The sequence below is a fragment of the Rousettus aegyptiacus genome, unplaced genomic scaffold (assembly GCF_014176215.1).
Source record: "Rousettus aegyptiacus isolate mRouAeg1 unplaced genomic scaffold, mRouAeg1.p scaffold_m13_p_3, whole genome shotgun sequence".
NCBI lineage: Eukaryota > Metazoa > Chordata > Mammalia > Chiroptera > Pteropodidae > Rousettus > Rousettus aegyptiacus.
This window is the reverse complement of record NW_023416306.1, coordinates 165,997,182-166,019,740: the sequence shown is the minus strand read 5'-3', so window position 1 is coordinate 166,019,740 and position 22,559 is coordinate 165,997,182. Positions and strand designations below refer to the sequence as shown.

The 22,559-nt window shown below is 37.2% G+C and overlaps 1 protein-coding gene across 7 annotated transcripts in view; it reads left to right on the top strand.

Annotated features, from left to right (window-relative positions):
• Positions 1 to 4,615: 4,615 nt before the first annotated feature.
• The window catches only part of BTBD7 (BTB domain containing 7), a 70,367-nt gene continuing 52,423 nt past the window's right edge, over positions 4,616 to 22,559 (top strand). For 5 of the 7 annotated variants that reach the window (XM_036238593.1, XM_016145479.2, XM_036238594.1 and 2 more), the window contains exon 1: positions 4,740 to 4,859. The gene's annotated coding sequence lies outside the window, so the exon portion shown is untranslated. Of the gene's footprint in view, positions 4,860 to 5,175; positions 5,359 to 22,559 lie in introns of those variants that run through there. The other 2 variants (XM_016145475.2, XM_016145476.2) reach the window with 2 other exon arrangements.

Sequence of the window (22,559 nt, the reverse complement as noted above, 5' to 3'; positions counted from 1 at the left end):
CACTTTGACACATGTATTTTCATTCCTCTTTACCTTTTAGATTCCAGAAGATTCAGAAAAATGCTTGGAAATAGTATTATTATATGCAAAGCATATGATTAAATAGAGTTTTCCTTTTCTTCCTGATTTCAAAAACCCAGCTTCCATATTGTATTTCCAGATAGATGAGCCTAAGGAGGGGCTTTGGTGGATAGTTATGTATGGTAGAAAAAGGAAAGAATACATTGGAGTAACAGAAAATGGAATACACACTTAATGTAGAATATGACTCAGCTTAAGTGACCAGGTGGCTAGGGGAGAGAGAGAGAGAACACATACCTTGGACTCTTGATTGCAAGTGACAGAAACTCACCGTTTTAACTCACTTCCAACTAGCTTAAGAGTTTTTTTTTAAAGGAAGGCATTAGGGTAGCATAATGGCCCATAAAAACTAAAAGACCAGGGATGGAGTAGTCTTTTCTGAAATTTCCAGAAAGAGTTATCTAGAACTCACACTCTTCACAACTGCTAAATACAATACATTTGAACTGCAAAGGTTCACCTATATGCGGGTTTTTTCAGTAAATACCTGCACTGTTTTTGATCCACAGTTGGAAGTCTGTGAATGCGGAGGGCCGATTATATGCATGGATCTACACTATTTTATGTAGGGAACTTGAGCATCCTTGGATTGGGGGATCTGCTGAGGTCCTAGAACCAATCCACCACGGATACCATGGATAGTTCAGTTTTAGGAGAGTGAAAAGTTATACATGGATTTTTATTCGGGGGGGGGGGGGTCAGTTCCCCTAACCCCCATGTTGTTCAAGAGTCAACTGTACTATCTTAGCACTAGCCTTTTAAAATTATTACTATTTTAAATATTTTTCAGTCTGTCTTCCTATTTAGAGTCTAAATTCCTTAAGGGCAAAGAATCATTTATTTTTTTCACCCCAACCACCTAGCACTATGCTTCACGCAAGGTATTGGATGCTTTAAAAAATGTATGTTGGCATCACTAGCTATTAAGGAAATGCAAATCAAAACCACAATAAGATAATGTCTCACACCTGTTAGAATAGCTATAATCGACAGGACAAGTAATAACAAATGTTGGAGAGGATGCAGAGAAAAAAGAACCCTCATATATTGCTGGTGGGACTGCAAATTGGTACAGCCACTATGGAAAACAGTATGGAGGTTCCTCAAAAAACTAAGAATAATAGATCTACCATGTGATCCAGCAATCCTACTACTGGATATTTACCCCAAAGACTTGAAAACCTGTATCCAGAAAGATATTTGTACACCGATGTTCACAGGAGCATTATTCACAGCGGTCAGGACATGGAAGCAACCGAAGTGTCCTACAATAGATGATTGGCTAAAGAAACTGTGGTACATATATACAATGGAATATTATTCAGCCATAAGAAGAGATGAAATACTGCCATTTGTGACAACATGGATGGACCTCGAGATAATCATGCTAAGTGAAATAAGCCAAACTGAAAAAAGTAGAAAATCACATAATATCACTTATATGTGGGATATAAACCTAAAAGCAACACATGAACAGGACAAACAAAGAGAGACTCGGGGACATGGGCAATGGACTAGTGGTCACCATAGGACAGAGGGTGGGGGAGGAGGGGAGAGGTAGACGGGGTAAAGTGCATCAAATATAGGAGGGGAGAGGGAGGGCGAAGTGGGTAAAGGGGATCAAATATATGATAGCTGAAGGAAACTGGACTTTAGGTGGTAATCACACAATAGAACATATAGATGTCAAATTATAATGTATACTTGAAAATTATATAATTGTATTAACTAATGTTACCCCAATAAACTTAATACAAAATAAAATAAAATAAATTTTAAAAATGTGTGTTGGACTGAAATGAATTGAAAAATCTAAATTCTGATGGATTGTAAATTGAGTTAATTCAATAACTCAAAGGTGCGGCTAAGTAGTTTAATAAGAATCAAGGTAGATGAATTAAAGGGTGGAAAAAAATCATAGAACACATGTGCATGGTTTCTGCAAAGGCAACTCAAAACTCTGCTAGAGTTTTTCATATGTGCAGATAGACAAAAGAACAAGGTGGAACCAGCAGACTTAATTTAGCTTTTCAAAAAGCCTTTGGTAGATTTCCACATTGGAAGCTTTTAGAAAAATGTCGTTACCCTGGAATACTGAGAATGCTATCATTTTTGGTATCGTTTTAATTTTGTTTTTAGAGTTGTGTCAGGAAACAGAACCAAAGTCAAGCAATGAAGGTTAGGAATAAATGAGAAAGTGCAATTAGTAGGGACTGATTTTATTTAACTTTTAATTAATTATCGAGAGGTGGTATGGACAATGGAATTTTTTGTTTGCATATAACGGCTCTTGCAGTTAATGTACTATTTAACTGGTGAAGACAAAGGCAAAATAATGGGAAATAACAGTAGGTGGCTTTAATTTAGATGTGGAAGCAAAAAAAAAAAAAGTTACTACTTTTCCTCACATTTTCTAAACTCTAGCTGGGCTAATAATCAAATTAACAGAGACAGCTTAAAGGAGAAAATCAAAATTTTAATACATACTCACAGAGAATTCACATAAGCATGAAAATTACAAAGAGAGTGAGGCAACATTGGGTATATATGACTTTTCAGACTAAGAGAAAAGGGAGGAAATCGGATATTAGATTTTAGAAGTAAAAATGGGCTATTTACAGGTGTTGAGGAAGAGGGAAACATACAAGGCAGGCAAATTCTTGTTAAGCAATTCAGAAACAATGGGAAACAGAAGGGGGTGCCCAGCTAATAGGCCCCTGACTGAAGCCTTTCTATTTACCATACTTAATTCAAATTAGGCTTAGGGGAAGACTCAAAGATTTCTTGCCTGAAGCAGGTTTTTCTGTCTGAATCTCTTGGGCTGTGTGTGTGTTAAAGATTATTTCTGAGTCTTTTGTTTCTTAATAAACAACTTCAAATCAAAATCCCAAAAAGGCAGCTTCAGGGTAGCAAAACTTGGATTCCCTTCATAGGTATGATTCGACCTAGGCATTTAGAGGATATGCCTTTAGCAATACAAAGGAATAGGAAGTGGGCATCCAGAACCAATCCTTTGCTCCAACTAGATGGGCCAGTTTCCCTTGTATTGTCTCACATTTCCATGTACTTCTTGTCTACCATCCACATCTGTGTATTGGTCGAAGAGAACCTTAACAGCTAGAAGGTCCTTTTTCTGACAAGAGAATGCTACAATCTCTGTTTACAATTTCCAAACCTTCCGGGATTGGGGTAAGGGGAAACACGTGGGGTGAAAGGGGAAAAAAATGAATACAAATTGGAAAGAAATATTTCGTCAAGGAAATAAGGAGGTGATGAATAAGCACAAAAAAGATATAATGAATCCTAAGAAAGTACAGACAAGAGCAACCATTATATTCAAAGAAACAGGTAAAAAAAAAAACAAAAACCTTAAATCCTCCCACCAGATATGAAATGTGTAAAAAAAATAAATAAATAACCAGGAGTGGTTAAAAACACACTACAAAATTTGAAGTTGCTCTTGTCCTTTGAAGCTTAGAGGTGGTTTGAGAACAGTAAGATTCAGTGTGACTTAGAAAACTTACTTCTCTAAGCGTGGTAGAGATTGAAAATGCAAATACTTTAAAGAGGATTTTAAATTCCCAGAGGACACCTTGTATTGCTGGGGCCTATTTGAAAACTATGAAGGATAATGACCTGGTGACCAGGGTCAGAATGTCTGGGTTCTAGTCTTGGCTTGCCTGCTTGTTAATGTGCCCCTGGGCAAACGACTTGGTATTTCGAAAACTATTCCCTTAACTGTAAAAGAGCTATAATAATACCTATCCTGAATACCTCAAAGGGTAGCTTTGGTGTTCAAACGAAGCCTTTAATTTAATGGTGTTTTGAGAACTGTAAGGGGCTACATAAACATAAGTTGTTTTGTTATTGCATCGCTGAAATTTTTGCAAACTCCCACACAAGGGGCATCTAGGGAAGAGTGATTTCGCTCTTACACGTGGCGACTGTGGGCTTTCATCAATTCTTGTCCCTAGTTAATGGGAGTACCTTGCTGAGAAAGACTTCTCCGTGTGTTTAAGATTTATTATTTTAACCTACTATACTACCAGCAAAGTGGTGCCTGTAAAAGTACCACGAAGACGGGGCTTAAGATAAACTGCCAATAACTAACCGAAACACTAAAAACGTCAAAGGATTTTGCAGAAGCGCAGTCTTCCCTTTGAAGTAGAATCACTGTGGGAATTCAATCAGGATGCCGGCCGCCGAATGGAAGCATGAATCGGTAGACTTGGTCTTCCATAACGTAGTTACTATAATTCATCCTGATACATTTAATGATTTGTCACCATTCTCTGGAATAAGCAGGATGCTACAACGCACTTCAAACTCCGCGCGCCCGGCGCGCCGCTCCCCGGCGTGGAACGGGAATAATGCGCGCGCACTCGGCTCCGACCGCTCCCGAGTGCCGCGAACGCGCCTTCCCGGCCCGGCGCGCGCGCCCGCGGAGGCCCACGTGACCCAGGCGCGGCGACGGCGGGAGCGGGCGGGGGCTCCGGTCTCGGCTCCGCAGCGCCGCGCAGGCGCCCCAGGACAGCGCCGAGCCGAGCCCCTCCTGCTCCCTCTAGGAGTCAAAATGGCGGCGAGGGGGACCTGGAGCAGTCCCGGAGCCTGAGCCACTGACAGGAGCGGAGTGGGCGGCGGCGGTGGCGGCAGGAGGAGGAGGATGGCTGGGGGTGCTGGCGCCGGTGTGGACGGCGGTGCTGGTGGCGGCGACGGCGGGGGCGACGGCCGCGGTCCCAGCGGCGGCAGCAGCAGCAGCGGCGGGAGGAGCCTCCAGCGTGAGTGTCCCTCTGTTTCTGAGGCTGTGAGCCGAGGCTGTGCCCTGCGCGGCGCGGGGCGTCCCGGCGAAGAAGCGCCTGTGCCGGGGCTGCAAGGGGGTTGTGGTGGGGCCGGGCCGCCGCGGGGGCGCCGGGTCGCCGGCGGGGAAGGGACAGTCGTCTGGCTCAGGCTGAGGCGACGGCAGCGGCGGACCGGCTGGTTCCCGTGCGCTCGGGCTGTGTGCGCCGCCGTCCTAGGGGCAGTGGCGCGAGGTGTGGCGCTCGGGGCGGGAAGAGCGTTCCTAGGTGGCGGCGGCGCCGGCCCGGCCGACTCCGGGCTCCGAGGGGCGGGACCCGTCGCTCCCAGGACGCCGGGAAACCGCCCCCGAGCTTCGGCGCGTGTTTACCGGGCTGCGGGGCTGCACCCGCCCCGGGCTGGACGTGAGAGCGGCCAGCCAGGATTGGAGAGGGACCAGGCCTGTAGATGGCTGCTACCAAGGGGAGAAGTTAGACTGTCCCGGTAAGTTTCTGTTGCGAGATCAAACTGGAATTGCGCGTTGACAGCTTGGAAGGGAGACAATACTGAATGTTTGATGAAGGAGTCTGTGCTCGGAGTACTAGGATGGCTAACAGCGTGCATTTTTCAGTGTCTTATCGTTTGCACGACTGTTTGCTAGCCTTACCTCGAGGATGAGAACTTTCTCACTGTTGTTTTTGTCTTTTTTTTTTTTCTTTTTTTGAGACGCTCTGAGGAGTGTTGCTTCTGCTTTGAACTACAATAGCACGTTTTCACATACCAGCACAGATAATAAATACTCGAAATTCGGCCTGATTACAGAAGCGGTTGTTGTCTTTACTGTTAACCTCCCCTGAAACATCTTACTGGAATGAGGCATTTTTACAGAATTAGTTTTTTTAAACTAAGAGTCTTTTGTCTCTGAATAGCATCCATTTCTTTTAGATCGGCTGAAATACATTTCTTTCGGAAATGTGGAAGATTTGAAGTTGTAAGAATCATACATGTTAATGGCAACTGTGGTTAAGCTAGTCTTGGAATTTTGGAGTCAGAAAAACCTTCAGTGACTTGTTTTAGAGCCGGGAAACTAGGCCCATGGAGATAAGTGACTTGCTGTGGGTTCTACGGCTAGTCAGGGATTGGACCAAAACTGGGATCTAGGCCTCCCTTTGCCCCATTTAGAGAGTTCCTTTCATTACACTCCTGAACCTCGTATTCATTGATTGCATTCTTCACCACCAATATCATTCTCTCTCCCTAAGTCTTTGAACAGTAAAGTTGAAAGCAGAAATGAGAGAACTTTACTCTGATTCTGACAGCTACCATCAGTTATTCTAAGTAACTGATAATTTTTTTTTCTAACCTAAATTTAATAAAACTGTCATTTCTTTTCACGTTTTCATAGGTCTGTGACTGCATTTTTGCCCAGTTATAGCATGGCTCATTCTTGCATGCGTTCAGTAAAACCCATAGGTCAATACTCTGTCCCACAGCCTAACCTATTGTGTTGTTCTGTGCCCTGGCACCAGCATTTGAATAAGTTTTTTGTATCAGACTCTAGTTTTAGGATTTAAAACACTCGGGTCGTGTTTGCTGGGTTATACAACCTAGTTTCTGTGTGTCTCGTTGAGTCACAGCAACTTTATGTGGTGTGTCACAGGTTAACCTTTAGAAATACAATAATGTGAAATAATTCTGATTTCATAATCTAGTTGATTTAAACTCACACATCCAAAGTTGTACCTTGTGTTCAATTACATAGGTAGTTATTGAAGATATGCTTTGTGTTTTGCATTATGCTAGGTGCTACAGGAAAACAAGACGTATAATATATAGACTTTGCCCTCAGGAAAGATAAGATGTACCTCTATGAGTCTTGAAGACAATCTGGTAAATTCTACCAAGCAAAGAATGCTGTAGGTGTTCTGGTTAGAACAAGATGAAAGACCTCAGGAGTCTAAAGAACTTCCTGGAACACTTGGGACTTGAGCTAGCCGGTGAGGGTTTAGATTTACAGAGAGATTGGAGCAGGTACTTTGTGAGGTAAAAGCAAGAGTATAGTGTGGAGATTAGCTTTAGGGGAGGGCAATAGAGGGAAACTAGGATGAGCTGATGACTGAACTTCTTTGGGAGACTGAAAGGAAAACATTAGACAGTTGGAATGATAGCTGCCTGCAGAAGGGTTCGAGGACTGGATTGAGGAGATTTAGATTATTATCCTCTCTTGCAAGATATGGGGAGCCTTTGAGAGTTTGGAGGCCAGATATTACTGTGACAAACCAGCGCGATGAATCTGTCAGTGATCTACAGAATGAGAAGAGAATGAGCCAGGGATGGCAGTAGCTGTTGCAGTTACCTGGGTATGAAAATAGGATATCTTAGTCAATAGGAAGGATGCGTAGCAGGTGTTACTTTTGTTTTTATTGTGGTAAACGTATATAACGTAAAATTTACCATCTTAACTGGTTTTCATCGTACAATTCTGTGGCATTAAGTACATTAGCATGGTTGTGCAGCCATCACCACTATCCATCTCAACTGTCTTCACCTTGCTTGAGATTCTGTACCTATTAAACACACTCACTCCCCATTTGCCTTTACCCACAGCCTCTGCAGCCACCATTCTACTTTTTGTCTCTGTGTATTTGACTACTCTGGGAACTTCACATAAGTGGCATCATACAATATTTATCCATACGTGATTGGCTTATTTCACTTAGCATAGAATCTTCAGGGTTCATTCATATTGTAGCATTTGCCAGAATTTCCTTTATTTTTAGGGCAGAATAATATTTCATTATAGGTAAATACCACATTTTGTTCAGCCATGTGTCTCAATGGATAGTTGGTTTGCTTCCATTTTTTGGCTATTATGAATAAAGTTTCTATGAGCATGGGTGTACAAATAACTGTTTGAGTATGTGCTTTCATTTCTTTTTGGTATATACCCAGAAAACTTCACATTCCCCCCAGCACTGTATAAGGGTTCCAATTTCTCCATATCCTTGTCAACACATGTTATTTTTGTTTTTTTGATAATAACTATCCTAATGGGTGTGAAGTGGCATCTTGTGGTTTTGATTTGCATTTCACTAATAATTAGTAATGTTAGCATCTTTTATGCTTATCAGCCATTTCTGTGTCTTTGGAGAAATAGCTCTTTTGTCTATTTTTAAATCAGATTGTTTGTATTGTTGGTAGAGTTCTTCATGTGTTCTGAATAGCAGTCCCTCGTCAGGTATATGATTTGCAAGTATTTTCTGCCTTTGGTGCATTGCCCTATCACTTTATTGAGTGTCTTTTGATGTACAAAAGCTTTTAATTTTGACGAATTTCCAACTTACCTAGTTTTTCTTTGTTGCTTATGCTTTCGGTGTCATATCTAAATCATTGCCAAATCCATTGTTGCAAAAAAGCTTTCCCCCTATAAATTAAACTCTTATGTTTAGGTCTTTGCAAATGGATATCCTATTTTCCCAACACCTTTGTCTTTGTTGAAAAGACTGTCATTTTTCCATTGAATAATTTTGACATTCTTATCGAAAATCACACGATGTGAGGTTTATTTCTGGACCCTATTCCATTTGTCTGAAGTCTAATCGTCTTTATGCCAATAACACTGTTTTGATTACAGCAGCTTTATAGTAAGTTTTGAAATCAAGAAATGTAAGACCTCCGACATTGTTCTTTCATGATTGTTTTGGCTATTTGGGGTCCCTTGAGATTTCACATGAATTTTAGGGTGAATTTTCTATTCCTACAGGGAAAAATGGGATTTTTTTTATTTTTCGATAGGGCTTGCACTGAATCTATAGATTGTTTGGAGTAGTATTATCATGTTTATATTGTTGTCCAGTACATGAAAACAAGATATCTTTTTATTTGTGTCTTTAATTTCTTCCCACAGTGTTTTGTCGTTTTCAGTGTAAAAGTCTTCATCTCTTTTGCTGTGTTTATTCCTAAGTATTATATTCTTCTTGATACTATTGTAAATAGAATTGATTTCTTAATTTCCCTTTTGGATTGTTATTATTAATGTATATAATTCATTTTTATATATCGATCTTTTATCCTGCAACTTTGTTGAATTCATTTATTAGTTATAACACTTTTTTAATGGAATTTTCAGAATTTTCTGCATATAAGATACTGTTATCTTCAAAAAAAGATACTTTTACTGTTTCCTTTCTAGTTCGAATGCCTTTTATTTCTTGCTTAATCGCTTTAGCTAGGACTTCTAGTACTATATTGATTATATAAGTGGAGAAAATGTACACCGTTGTCTTGTTCTTAAGAACAGGCTTTCAGTCTTTGACCATTGAGTCTAGTGTTAGCTGTGGATTTTTCACATATAATCTTTATTATGTTGAGATAGTTTTCTTGTATTCCTGGTTTGTTGAGTGCTTTAGCAGGTACGTTTTAAGAAAAAAAAGTTCAGTTAGGGGTACTGAGAGAGTTTCTAGCCTAGGAAAGAGAAAATTCTGGTGTCATCGGCAGAATAATATATTATTGCCAATATATTGATGTTTTAGGCATCATTTTGTATGTTTGCAGTAATGTTTTGGCTGAAGAAAAATAGTATTATATTCATTCAATGGAGAAGACCAACATTAATCAAATAATCATACAAATATATAGTACAATTTTGTTCACAGCTGTATTCTCGGTATTTAGCATAGTGCAGGCTCATAGGTGCTCGCTGTTATTAATCGAATTAAGAGGCAAAGGACTGAGATTTAACCCATAAGCTAAAAAGTTTATAGTATATAATTTTTAAATGGAAAAGTGTTTATTTTTATTTTATTTTGAACCATCTTCCCAGTTAACCCAGTCTTGGCACATTGATAATAAAATCCAACTTTTCCATTCTAAAAAGAAACAGGCAAGTGACTTTTTTAAAATGATGTATCTTTTTAAAAATGAAGTAACATTTTTCTTTTTAAGTTGATTATAGTAGAAGTTATCAGAATCCAAAATTTGAACAACAGGCATAATTTACAAGAAACTTTTTGAGTGCCTGCTGACTTAAGATTTATAATAAAAATCAAACATTCAGTACCAAGTTCAAGAAATAATGCAAACTGCAGTGATTTTTAAGATTTTCTATTAAAATTTTGACAATCTGTAAATTTGGCATTACAAATTGAGTACAACATTCTTACTATCGTAAATAATATCAGCTACTAAGTTTTATAATTGGCATTAAGTCCACATAGTGAACAATATATTAAGGTTGGAATAAAGAGGAATCATCTTAATCCAGTATACAGACCATTCTTTAAATCACGAGATTAAAAAAAAGTCCCCATTCTGGAGCATTGTTCGAGTTTTTAGATATAGTTGTGATGTAATAGAACACTGGAATCAAACCTTTGTTCAGATTCTGATTACAGTTTATAGTTATGTGATCTTAAGTCATTCAGTCTGTTTGTGGCTTAATTTTCTTCACCTGTAAAAACAAAACACATATATGTGTATGTGTGTATATCTGTATGCGTAGCAGTGTCTGACATAGCAGCTTTGCCACTTTGCATTGTTTATTTCATCCTTTCCCTCCCTGTTACTGGACTGTTTATTGAACAGCCCACCAATCAAGTGTCTGCCATTTGTTCTTCCATTCTTCCTTTTTTCCTTTGGCTGTTCTCTATATTGCTACCACACTTATGGGTCTGAAAACCCCTATTGGAGTATGTTACTTCCCCACTTAAAAAAACCAGTTGTTAACGTTCCATCGTCTATAGGATAAAGTCCAAATTCACAAGAGATTGTAGACTGTGTCCATCCTTAGAGTTCCCATCACTCTGGCCATACCAAGCTATTTCTTGTTTTCCATTTTTCTGTTTTTCCTGTGTTTATCCTAGTGTTTGGAGTTCTTATTCTTTGTCATCCAGGAGACTGAGATGATTCATCACCCACTTCAGGGCTAGATTTTGATTATTTCAAGGCATTTCCCTGTAAATTGTTATTTGTCCCAGTCAGATTAAAGGGAAGGAGACAGTCTATTTCTGGGAGAGAGGACCTTTTTGCCTTTTGCATGTGGACAAGAGAACATGTGGCCCAAATTGCCACTGGCATGGTGAAGCATGCTCCGAGAATGGGAGAGCGAGAGGTAGAATGAACTTGGGTCTGTGACGTCATTTTAGACACGTATTATACTGGGCCTGGGGCTTTCCCTACCTGGATTTTTCCTCATGACAGATAAATTCCTTATTGTTTATGCCACTCCTAATTGATACATTTGCCTTTGTTCTTCTAGATCCAGTTCGAACCTTACCTTTACCGGTAGTAGGTTGGACCTCTCTTCCAACCCGTATTGCACCGTACTATATAATCATTTGCTTGTATGTCTCCCTTCTCCACAAAACTCTCTTTTTTGAGCCAAAGCCTGCAATATGTAGCACAGTGTCTGGTACATTATAGATACTTGGTAAATGAGTCGTTAGGATGAAATAATAACATGAAAAAGTGCTTTGCAAACAATTTTTAAATAAACATGAGATATGTTGTCTTTAAAGTGAAATGGGAAAATCAGACCAGACATAAAAAGTGATCTTTGCTTGCCCTTAATTATTTTCTAAAAATGTTCACTTAGATAAGAAATTTGACAGTCCCTTAAATTTTATGAAAAAAAAATCTTACTTACTGAAGAGGAATCCTGGAAGGAGCAATAAATGAATTGTGTTATTGTGCAATTTCTGTTCTCTCTCTTTCTCCCTCCCTTAGGGAGAGACTTGAATGGCAGAACTAACTTAAGTATAACATGTCTTTTCCTCCCTATATTTTGAAATTATATTTAGGCCTATTTTATCTGGGATTTGCTTGTGACTTGTTCTTTAGAGGAAAATTCCATAATTTCCTTCATAAGACCTACTTATTGTCTTCAGACTTGCCCAAAATATTTTTTTTCTTACTTGAGACTAGATGTGAGAATTTTCTGGTAAGCCAAAAAGCTTTGTGGCGGAACTAGATGACTTTGTAGCAAATGTTAGTAATGACTTATGATGGAGAAATCTCATTATAGCCTTAATTACTATGTCATATTTCTGTTACATGCTTCAACAATAAAGTCTGACAAAGGAGAGTTAAAACTCCCAACCTGGGGTACTTCACCTTTGGTTGGCTTCAGTCAAATAAATTAAACTTCAGCATAGTCACTTGTAGTTATTTTTAAAACAAGAAAAAGACTCAAGTATACATTTAGGAATTATATCATGAATTAGGATGATTGCGAAAAGATAAATTTGTCACATTAGGCTATAAGAACATCCCTTTTTTGATGTCTAGTTTGTTATCTTTGTACTTAAGTAATTTTTAGTTACATTTTGTAACCTACCTGTACCTTAGTTTATACATCTGTAAAACGGAATAGTGACACCCACCTCAGGGTTTTGTTTGACTAATTAAGGTAATTTATGTTTAAACACAATATGATCTTCAGAACATACATGCTTAGACATTCCTTTTTTCTTCATCAACTTCAAAATTAGGTAAACGTTTTTAATGCTCTTTGGATTTCAACTTTTGAACATTAAAACTAATATCTCTCTTCTATATGTATGTGTTCTTTATTTCTTGTGGGCTTATTAATTATAAAGGAGAGTAAAAAAAAGTCAACATGTTTTGTTTTGTTTTTAAACAACAACAAAAAAATCAACTTGTCATGGATCACATGACTTTTTATAATCCAGCCTCTGCTGCTTCTCTGGGCTCGTATCTCACTGCTGCCACAACCCCTTCCCAGTACACTCTTCACATGGAACGACTTTTATCTCCTCGGTGAACCAGGTTTTGTTCTTTCCGTGGACCTTCACATAGTTTCCTCGGCTGTTGGAAGCATTATTCTGGCACTCCAACCTCTCCGCCCATTACTTTCCTCGGGAAAGGGGAAAAGTTAACACTTTTTATTGTCAATCTTATGTCTTATCTCAGTTGTCTATTTTTCAACCACCCCATAAGGTAGACACTGTTATTCTCTTCAGACACAGAGAAGATGAAACAAATTGCCCAAGATCACACAGCTTATAAATGGCAGAGCTAAGATCCAGACCCAGGCAGTTTGGTTTTAGAATTCTTCATCTCCACTAATCTGTGCTTCCTCTGTATTGTAATTGCCTATTTACCAGCTTGCCCCTAAGTACTCTAAAAGCAAAAATTATGTCTTGTTTATTATTATAGCCGCTGTGTGCTAATTGGCACATAGTAGGTGCTCAGAAAATGTTTAAATGAATGAAAATCTCCTGTGTTTTGATTAAATTCCTCTTAGTACTTTTCACATAATGCATTTGACAATAAATAGTTCTTTTGTGCTTATAATACAAAGAGAAATTTATATGGTTAAGCTAATTGTAGTTTTGAAAGATAGTGCATGCACTACCTACCAAAGATAGTATAACACCACGTTTATGACCACTATCAATAACTTTTAGCTTTCCATAACAATATCACTTTGCAACTTAAAAAACCTTTTTACATGGTATCCCTATGAACTGTTAAAATACAGATCATTGTAGCTAGTTTCTAGATGGTACATAGGACGTTTTTTAAAATAAAATTACACTAGCCTGTGGACCGTTTGAAAGTGGGACAAAGGTGTAATGGCTACTGTAACAAGAGGAAGCAGAGAACTCCATAGATTATAACATTATTACAGAGTAGCTAACTTACGGAAGGATTGGGACCTGAGGAACAGATGGGCCAGCAGTTTTATGCAAATTATTCTCTGGTAAAGACTCCTGTTAGTGTACTGTTTTTACAATATAACTCAGATACTATTGATTGACAAGACAAAGGGACAAAGAATGCAGTAGCACCAGGAGCCATACTTCTGGGTAGTCAGTATCATCAGTTTGATATTCATCTTGGTCATCATCTTGGCCATTAGAACAAAAGCATTTATGGTTACATTTCAGAGAACACAGGTAATCATTATACAGAAGGCTTTGAAATGCTTACTAAGGACAGTGAGGTTGAGCAACCGGTAATGACATGAAAGGACACAAATATGGAGATGGTTTTCGTTTGCATCTATCTACGTCTGTGCAGTGGACTCTGATCATTTATATCTATTAACCTTTTAATAGATGTGATTTTCTTTCGTATATGGTATTTTTTAAAAATGAATATTCTACACCTTGAACCCTGACCGTATCCCAAAAGATAAATGGTTTATCTATATCAAATAGTCACTGGGTAGATAATGATTTAAGGTTTGCACATTGTGTTCATGTTTATGGAAGAAGTTGAAACACCATTATATTTCAGTAGACTTTTCAAATAAATAACAAATAAAGAAAGCTACTTCCAGCATCAGATCAAAGTCACTAAATAGAGAATAAAGAAAATCTTCCTTCTCCATGAATGTTCTCACTTTACTAAAGACTTTGCTTCTTGAGGTTAACCTTTCTCTCTCCTGCGTCCCTTATACTCTACTACAGGGTTTCTCGACATTGGCACTATTGAATTGACATTTGGAGCCAGATAATTCTTTGTTGAGAGAGGATGTCCTGTGCTTCACAAAATGTTTAGCAGCATCCCCAGTCTCTAGCCATTAGATGCTAGTAGTACCTTTCCCCACCCCTAGTTGTTGGAACCAGAGGCTGTCAGATGTCCTAGTGGGGCAGAATCACTCCAGTCGAAAACTGCTGCTTTACTGTGTCATTCCTGCCTACTTATTTACTGTAGAATCTCCCTCTTCTTCATCACACATCTTTCCCAGACTTCCACATCCCTCCCTACTACTGCCTTGCTTCTTTACACCTTTTTGTAGCCTTCCTTTTTAAAAAGAGTTATAAAACATATGCTTTCTCCAGGTTTTCACTTACAGTTCATTCTTCTCTCTTCATTGAGATCATAGTCTTCTGGGTTTTCTCTACCTCTCTGGCTGCTCCATTTTGATCTCTTTCGTCAGCTCAACTTGTTGAACAGTGGCATAATCAATTTACTTCTTTCTTTCTCTTTTTAAATCAATTCCTGCATTTCTTGCCTCATTTCCTTATATGTTGTCTCTTACATACCTATTAATTCATAGGCTGTTCTCTCTATTGAAATACCCTTACCTACATTACTTCATGTTTAAATTCTAACATCCTTCAAGGACCAGAGCAGACGTCACCTTTTCATGAAAGCCTTCCCTAAGCACTCTTTTCGAACTTCCATGCCATGTTCATATTCTCTGTATCCACTTACAACTTTGGGTTACTTATTTATTGAAATATGTCCTACACTAGATGGTAAGCTCACATAGTTGGTGTTCAGATGGTTGCTGAAAAAACAATGAGGTAGCAGTAGAGTAGAAAGGATTTAGTAAAAACAGTGACAACCTGAGAGGTTGCTGAAAATAGGCATAAAAGAGGGAAAATGAAGAATACTTAAAAATGATCATAGAATTCTTTGCATTCTCTTCTTTCGTAGCTTCTCTGATGTGGGCCTTTCCCGATTTTATTCTCCGTTTCTAAGCACGTTATTTATTCAGGGCACATTACGAGCAAGGCCCTCTTCAAGATACTTAGAATACATAGTTACTGAGAAAAGGACATAGTACTAGTACTGTAGCTACTTAGTCTCTTTGGGGACATAGAAATGTTAACAATTAATTGTCCTTATAGAGAGATAAGTACTGAAATTGAAGTGTATCCAAAACTTTCTGGTAGCATAGAGGAATGGGATGACTTCTCAATCTAAAGTAGACCTCATTCAGATGCCAGTCCTTACACGCAGCCTTTTCTGGTTACTACCCAGGCTGATTTGTGTTTTCCATGCTTTCCTGCACTCAGTTCTCTTTCAGATTCTAAAACATCAGCATTTCCTGTGGCTTAGCACTTAGCCTTCCGTTCATTCTTCTATATCCTTTTCCTTAGAAAATGGATTTAGTTTCAAGGCTTCAGCCGACAACTTTCAAATTTGCACTAGCTACAAAACATTTCTTACTGTGAAATTATACAGAGAAGCACACAAACAAATTTAACTTATTTTTTTAAAACAAATTATGTTAAATAGAACAATGTAAGCATTCTAAAAGCCCCCCGCATGCCTCTTCCCAGCCACAGCCACCTTCCTCACCTCTTAAAGGTATCCACGATTCTCATTTTTATGTTAATTTCTTTGAAGATTTTTAAAAAATAGCTTTATACCTGAATACTAACTAGATACTTATTCCAAAACAATACGGTTCCATTTTGGGCGGCTGGAGGACAGAGGGAGAGGGAGACATTTCACAGTATCCCATTTTGTAGCTGTGTCGGGACCCCTAAGACCATCCCCAGGTTCACTAGGCAGACTCATGGCTGTCACTTTTTCAGCCCAGGACACACAGGAAAATTAGCAAAGGAAAAAAGACTCGTGAGGCGTAGTCCAAAGGAAACCAGGCCCAATCTTCCAAGAGTATTCTCCCAGGAAAGTCACACAGGACACACTTAATTCCTCCAGCATCGACTTGTGACATGTATGAAACGGTGTCTTCTAGGGAAGCTCATTAGAGACCCAACGCCCAGGATTTTTGTTAAGGGTTAGTCACATAGGCACCTACTACCTAACATGTATCAAAATTCCAGCCTCCCAGAAGGAAAGCGGAGACTCAGCATAAACCATATTGTTGGCACAGTTCAGGCATGGCAAACCATCCTTATCTGTCAAGGAATGGCAGAAACACCCAAAATCCAAGTTTCCAGAGACCAGCCAGGTCCAACTTTGAAAACAGGTTTTTCTGAAGAGAGCAGTCTCAGACCTGCTATATTAACTTCTTTCTGTGTAATACCTTTGGTTTTTTTTTTTTAATTGAGAATTTAAATGAATTTTAAAAATTAGTTTTCACACTGCTCTTTTCTTTCAAAATGTATCAGCACTAGCCCAGTGCAGACCTTCTTCACTTCATACCTTGACTACTATCCTATGATTGCAAGTGTGTTCCATGGGACACTGTACATGGCCTATTACTAATTTCTTTAGAAGGGTTTCTATGACTAAATTTGGAAAGGTTCAATGAAGCAAAACTGAACAGGTTTCTTAGCTTCGGGACTCCAAGCCTTTTGCAGTGATGATGCGTGTGACCAGTTACTACTTACCTGTCCTGCCTCATCTCACGTTATCCACCCTCCTCCCCCTTCCTCTGTATCAGCCACCTTGGCCTTCTTGCTTCCCCTGGAATTTGTTAAACTGTATACTCTGCCTTAACTCCCCAGCATCACATCACTGCTACCTTTACCAATAAATGTCAAACATTATTTATGTTTATGCATTATTTCTGTTTATGTGTTTAAGTATGTATGTATGTATGTATTTAATATCAGTAAGTTAAATTACTAATTTTATATGGCAGCCATGCTTTCATGGCATTTACCCCAGCATATAATTTTATTTCTATAATTATTTGTTTAAATGTCCGTTTCTGTCAGTTGACTGTAAGCAGCATGAAAACCAAGACTATTTTGTTGACAACTATAACCCCTAGCGCTTAGCATAGGGCACATTGTCAATACTCAACTATTTAATGAATAATTTTACAAAATTGAGTTATAGTAAGTGGTGTTTCCCAAACTAACTAGGATTTTTTTTTAAAGGCTCATTTCATTTTACTTTTGCAAGACTAGTGTTCTGTAGAAAACACTTTGGGAAATATTGGTATGGATTTGTTGCTAGGAGTTTGTATTTATTCTGTATTCTTGATTGAACCTCTTTTAGAAAGATTAATTTGATGTTTGTGTGGTAGATAAATTAGACTGAAAGCAGAGACCAAGTTTGATTTTGTGACAATGAAAGGAAGAGGTAATAAGTAGTGACTTGGTCTAAGTTGTTTGCAGTGAGATTGGTGAGCCGGTTTGATAGAGAGGAGAGGAGGAGTGAGGGAGAGTTGGCTGCAGTTTCGGCCCTGGATGTCCAGTGTGTTTTCCGTTAAAGGCATTTGAATAGAGAGGAGTAATTGAGTTCTTTTCTCTGGAAATATCCTCCAGTTACTTGGAAAATGTATCCATCTTGTTTCCAAGCAACACCAGATAACTGAGTTATCTTCATATTTCGGATTTTATAAAAATTTTAAATTATCATACCGAATTAATAACTGCTGTAAACACTTTATCTCATGTCAGATTTCTGCTGTGGTTGAAGAATGTGTTTACCTACATAACCTAATTTGGAGATTACAACACAAATTAAAAGAATTTTTTCATATATTGTCCTAACTACTTACATATATATGTATAAATTTGTTTTCTAATATGAAAATATTTACAGCAAGAAGCATGAAATCTGGAAGTTACAAAAAGAAAAAAATGAGTGAATTGACTATATAAAAATTTATGACAAAAGCCATCACAGTTTTAAAAGGCTAATATGAGTATTCTACCATGATATTTTAACATTAATATAAAAAGTGTCACAAATTAAGGAGAACAGTCAAATAGAGAAATGGCCAAAGAATAAAAAGAAACATAGAGATTGATAAATATATTGAGATTCAGTTTCACTTATTTAAAAAACGTAGATTAAAATGAGATCATTTTTCCTTCATCAGGTTGGCAAAGATTTATAGTGACCAGAGTTTCTGCCATTCTCATGCAGAGTTGATAAGAGTATAAATTGCAACTTTCTGACAGTACATGTCAAAATTAGAAATATATATACCCTTTAATCCAGTAATCCTACTTCTTGATATTTATTCTAACGTCATAATTTAGTGGTCGAAGATGTATTGCAGGACTGTTTATAATATTGAAAAGGATTGCAGGACTGTTTATAATATTGAAAAATTGGAAATGATCCTCAGTGTGGCCATATTTCTATTTCTATATTATGAAATGAAAATAGCTTTTTATAGAACTGTTTGTAAAATATTTCTATTTAAAACTAAAGTTAATTTATGTCAAAAAGGCTAGAAAAATTAAATTGTTACTAGTTATCTTTGTGGGGAGGGAGGCAGATTATAGGGAATTGCCTTTCTTATACTTTCTTCTGTGTGTGTGTATGTGCGCGTGTGTGCGCGCGTGTGATTTAAACAACAGACTTGCATTACTCTTATAAGTCAATGGAGAAAAATAAAGGGTTTGCAGTGGGTCTGGAAGAGAACCTTTAGCAAGTATCCTGGTCTTCGACGGTAGTGCATCTGTACTGTCACCAAATGGTGTGATTAGTTTTCTATTCAGATTAGATGTCCTGTCTGAAAATGTTCTTAAGAGCACAGTGACTTTTCATCAGAAATTTAATAATTAAACATAAAAGTTGAGTTATTATTTACGGATTTAAAATTCAAAAAAACTAATCGTCTGTATTCTTGAGGCAAAAGAAATGTGCGAGTGTGGAGAAGAAAATAATTAGATTAATAATTTGGAGTCCTGTAGCTAATCATCACATTTCAAAATAGCCCTTAAAATATTGTAATTAAATGCAAACTAATTCACATGCTTGATATATAGCAGTGAAATATTTGTAACATGCTTGACTTGAACTTTTTATTGTTTTGACTGTTTATACTAAAGTTTGCCATTTCTATTGTTGAGTAACTCTAAATATTAACATACTAATTGAGCAGTTATTTTCATGATTCTTTCATGGGTTGGGTTTTCCTACTCTATTTAGAATGATGATCTACAAGGTTTCCCTAGTGACTATTCCTAGGCTTGTTCATGACTCTTTAGAGATTATCTTTCTGAAATCATTTAAACATCTATGAGGTAAATTTCAGACAATACTAAATATGCATTTATAAAGCACATATCTTATTGAAGAACTATTCCATAACTAGAAATACTAAGAGAATACTGAGAATATAGTTTCATTTTGGTAGCAAAAACTCAGATAAGTCCCACTCCCAAAATTAAACTATGAATCTGCGCCGTAGCCACCGTCTTAAGAGCCAGGCTCACCTCATTCTCTATTTCTAGTTTTAAAAATTCTAATGGTTACACTTAAAAAAATATTGCATAGGTTATGTACTTTTCTTTTAAAAATGAGTTTTTAATGAGGAAAGAAGTATCTGTGGGGACTAACAGCTGTTTTGAAATATAATAAGTTATACTAGAAAAATCCCACAGAGCTTATTAAGATTGTCCTAAGAAAAACTCTAACAAGTAATCTCTCTTTGCAGTGATACAATGGAATTTTATAGAAAAAAGGCCAAATTTTAAAAGATTATCCTTGTTTACTATGAGTAAAAATATTATGTGACTTGACTTTTTCGGTGGTGGGTAGATAAGATGTAAACTTTTTATATGTGATCTTGCACTACTAACTACAGTTCCACACTTCGTTGTTTATAATTTGAAATTCCAAAATTTCTCAAAACCATATTTTGGGGAGACTCATATTTGATGGCAAACACTAATATGACTTGGATTCATTTGGCAACAAAACCTGACCTAAACTAATATAGCTTAGTCTATATTTTTAATATATTTCACTGCAAAATGTTAATTTGTTTGTTTATGGAGTGCTGTGCCAAATCTCACTTGAGAGGTGTTTATACAATATATAGTAAATGTTCCATTTACCGTATTACTTTCTTAAAAAGGAAGAAAGAAAAGGAAGAAAGTATAATTTTGAGAACATATCTAGTTCCATATGTTTCTACCTGGTGAAGTGATTGTCGACCTGTGTTCTGAATAATACTTTTAAACTGGTGATGGACATTAAATAAATTTTTTTATTGGTAGAACTAAGATTGAGAGACAGTATAGTATGTAACACTTAATAGTTTAATTCTGTAGATAAAGTTTAATTATCAAAACTGTGGAGAGAATATACAAAAAGTGGAATAAACTTACTGATTATAGATGTTAATCACAAATAAACATTACTTAAAATTAGATAGTGGAAGAGAGATAGGAGGAAGAAATTACTAGCTATTTTCATTATTGGTCATAGTAGGGAACAAGTGGGTAGTAGCCCAAAAAAAGAGGGAATTCAAGGTATTATATGAAAGTATTAGTAAAGTTGCCTGTGGGGCAGGGAGGGACTAGGCTAGCTTACAGAGAGCCCCTAGTTTTCTTTGAATATGTTATTTTGTAGTTTGACTCTAGACCTATCTAAATATATTACAAAATTATGTAACAAAGTTAAATTTAAAATACAATGGGGGGTGGGGAGAGATAGATAGATAAATAAATAAATAAAATGTTAAAGATAAGTAAAATAAGTAAAATGTTAAATAAATAAAATTAAATACAATGCCTAAAAATCAAAAATAAAATAAAACTTTGAGTGTACTTGCAGTTAGTGAAATAACCACACAGAGTAGGTTATTTTAGGTGACATACACAGTAGTTTGTAAGGTATCTTGAGTTGGGTTTATCTTAAGGATAGAAAGAATTACCAAAAAAAAAAAAAAATTGTTTTCATTTATCATGTTGTTTATGATAGTGTTGACATTTTAATTCTTGGCTGTAGTGTGTCTCTTGTGGGATAAACTAAATGAACAATTATGTAGGCAGCATTGAGAATAGGGATTTGGCTTGTGAGAAAGGATGACAAGTCAATGAGATTAAGTAACTATAAATTTGAATGTGATTTGAAGCATCAGTATAAACTCGTGTGTGTGTGTGTGTATGTATGTTCATATGCACATATAAAATTTCCTAGCTCTGTGAACTAAAAAGGCAGCTAGCACTGAATTGTAGTTTCTAAATACCATTTTCCACTAAAAGAAAATAGGGCTTCTTTAAAGAGATGGCTGATTCCAGGCCTAAGACAAGAATAATATAGATAGATCTGGAATAAGATGTAACCCCAAAAAGCAAAAAAGTTTTCAGAGAGAGTTAGTTGTGTCATAAGGTCTCAGGAGCTAATTTGAATTAGCTTGCTTCCGCTGTCCAAACGAGGAACAATTTGAGCCCCAATAAGGACAACTACAAAGGATTGAAACCCATCAAATACTTTTAAATCTATGAATACATAATTTTTTTTAAAAAAAACTCACTGATCATTGTTAGAGGATGCTGAGAAGTTAATTGTTTTGAAAATTAGTAAATAAAGGTAAAGAATCATTCACTTATTCTGCCTTTTCTACACAAACTGTCTATTTGACAACTGAGTAGTTGATGAGTTTGTCTTACAGAAGTATTCAGCTGATGGATAAAGAAGGGATGATAGACTGTCACTATGTTGCACCCCTAATGATTAATGACTCTAGTTGGTGATCCTTGATAATTGTTTATGTCACAGGCGAAGAAGTAGACATTTTGTACCCATTGTTGGAAGTACGCACCACCACCTGTGAAGCAGTCTTGGCAGTATAAACTTTAAAAATACAATAATGATCCTAAATCTGATCAAGTCACTAGGTCTGGTTATCAGTTACAGGAAATACAGGAGTCAGAGGAACATATAAAACTATATCGTGGTGCTGCATTTGGCAAAATCCAGACCCAGGTTACCTGACTTCTTCAACAACAAAAATTACAAGGGGGAAAAGAGCAGAGCAGGGAGGAACCTACTAAAGGAGATTTAAGAGGCATAGTCATCCAATCACAATGTATGGACCTTATTTGGGTTGTGATATTTTAAAAAACTAAGAGAAAAATGAAACCGTTGGGGGAAATGTGAACACTGCCTGGGAAGTTCTTGTTATGGAATTACTGTTCATTATTTTAGATATGATAATGGTGTTGTTATTTTACATCCTTTCTTTTAGGGATGCATAAGGAAATATTTACAGAGAAATAATATGCTATCTGGGACTTGTTTCAAAATAATCCAGAGGGATAGGGTGGAGAGCGGATTGG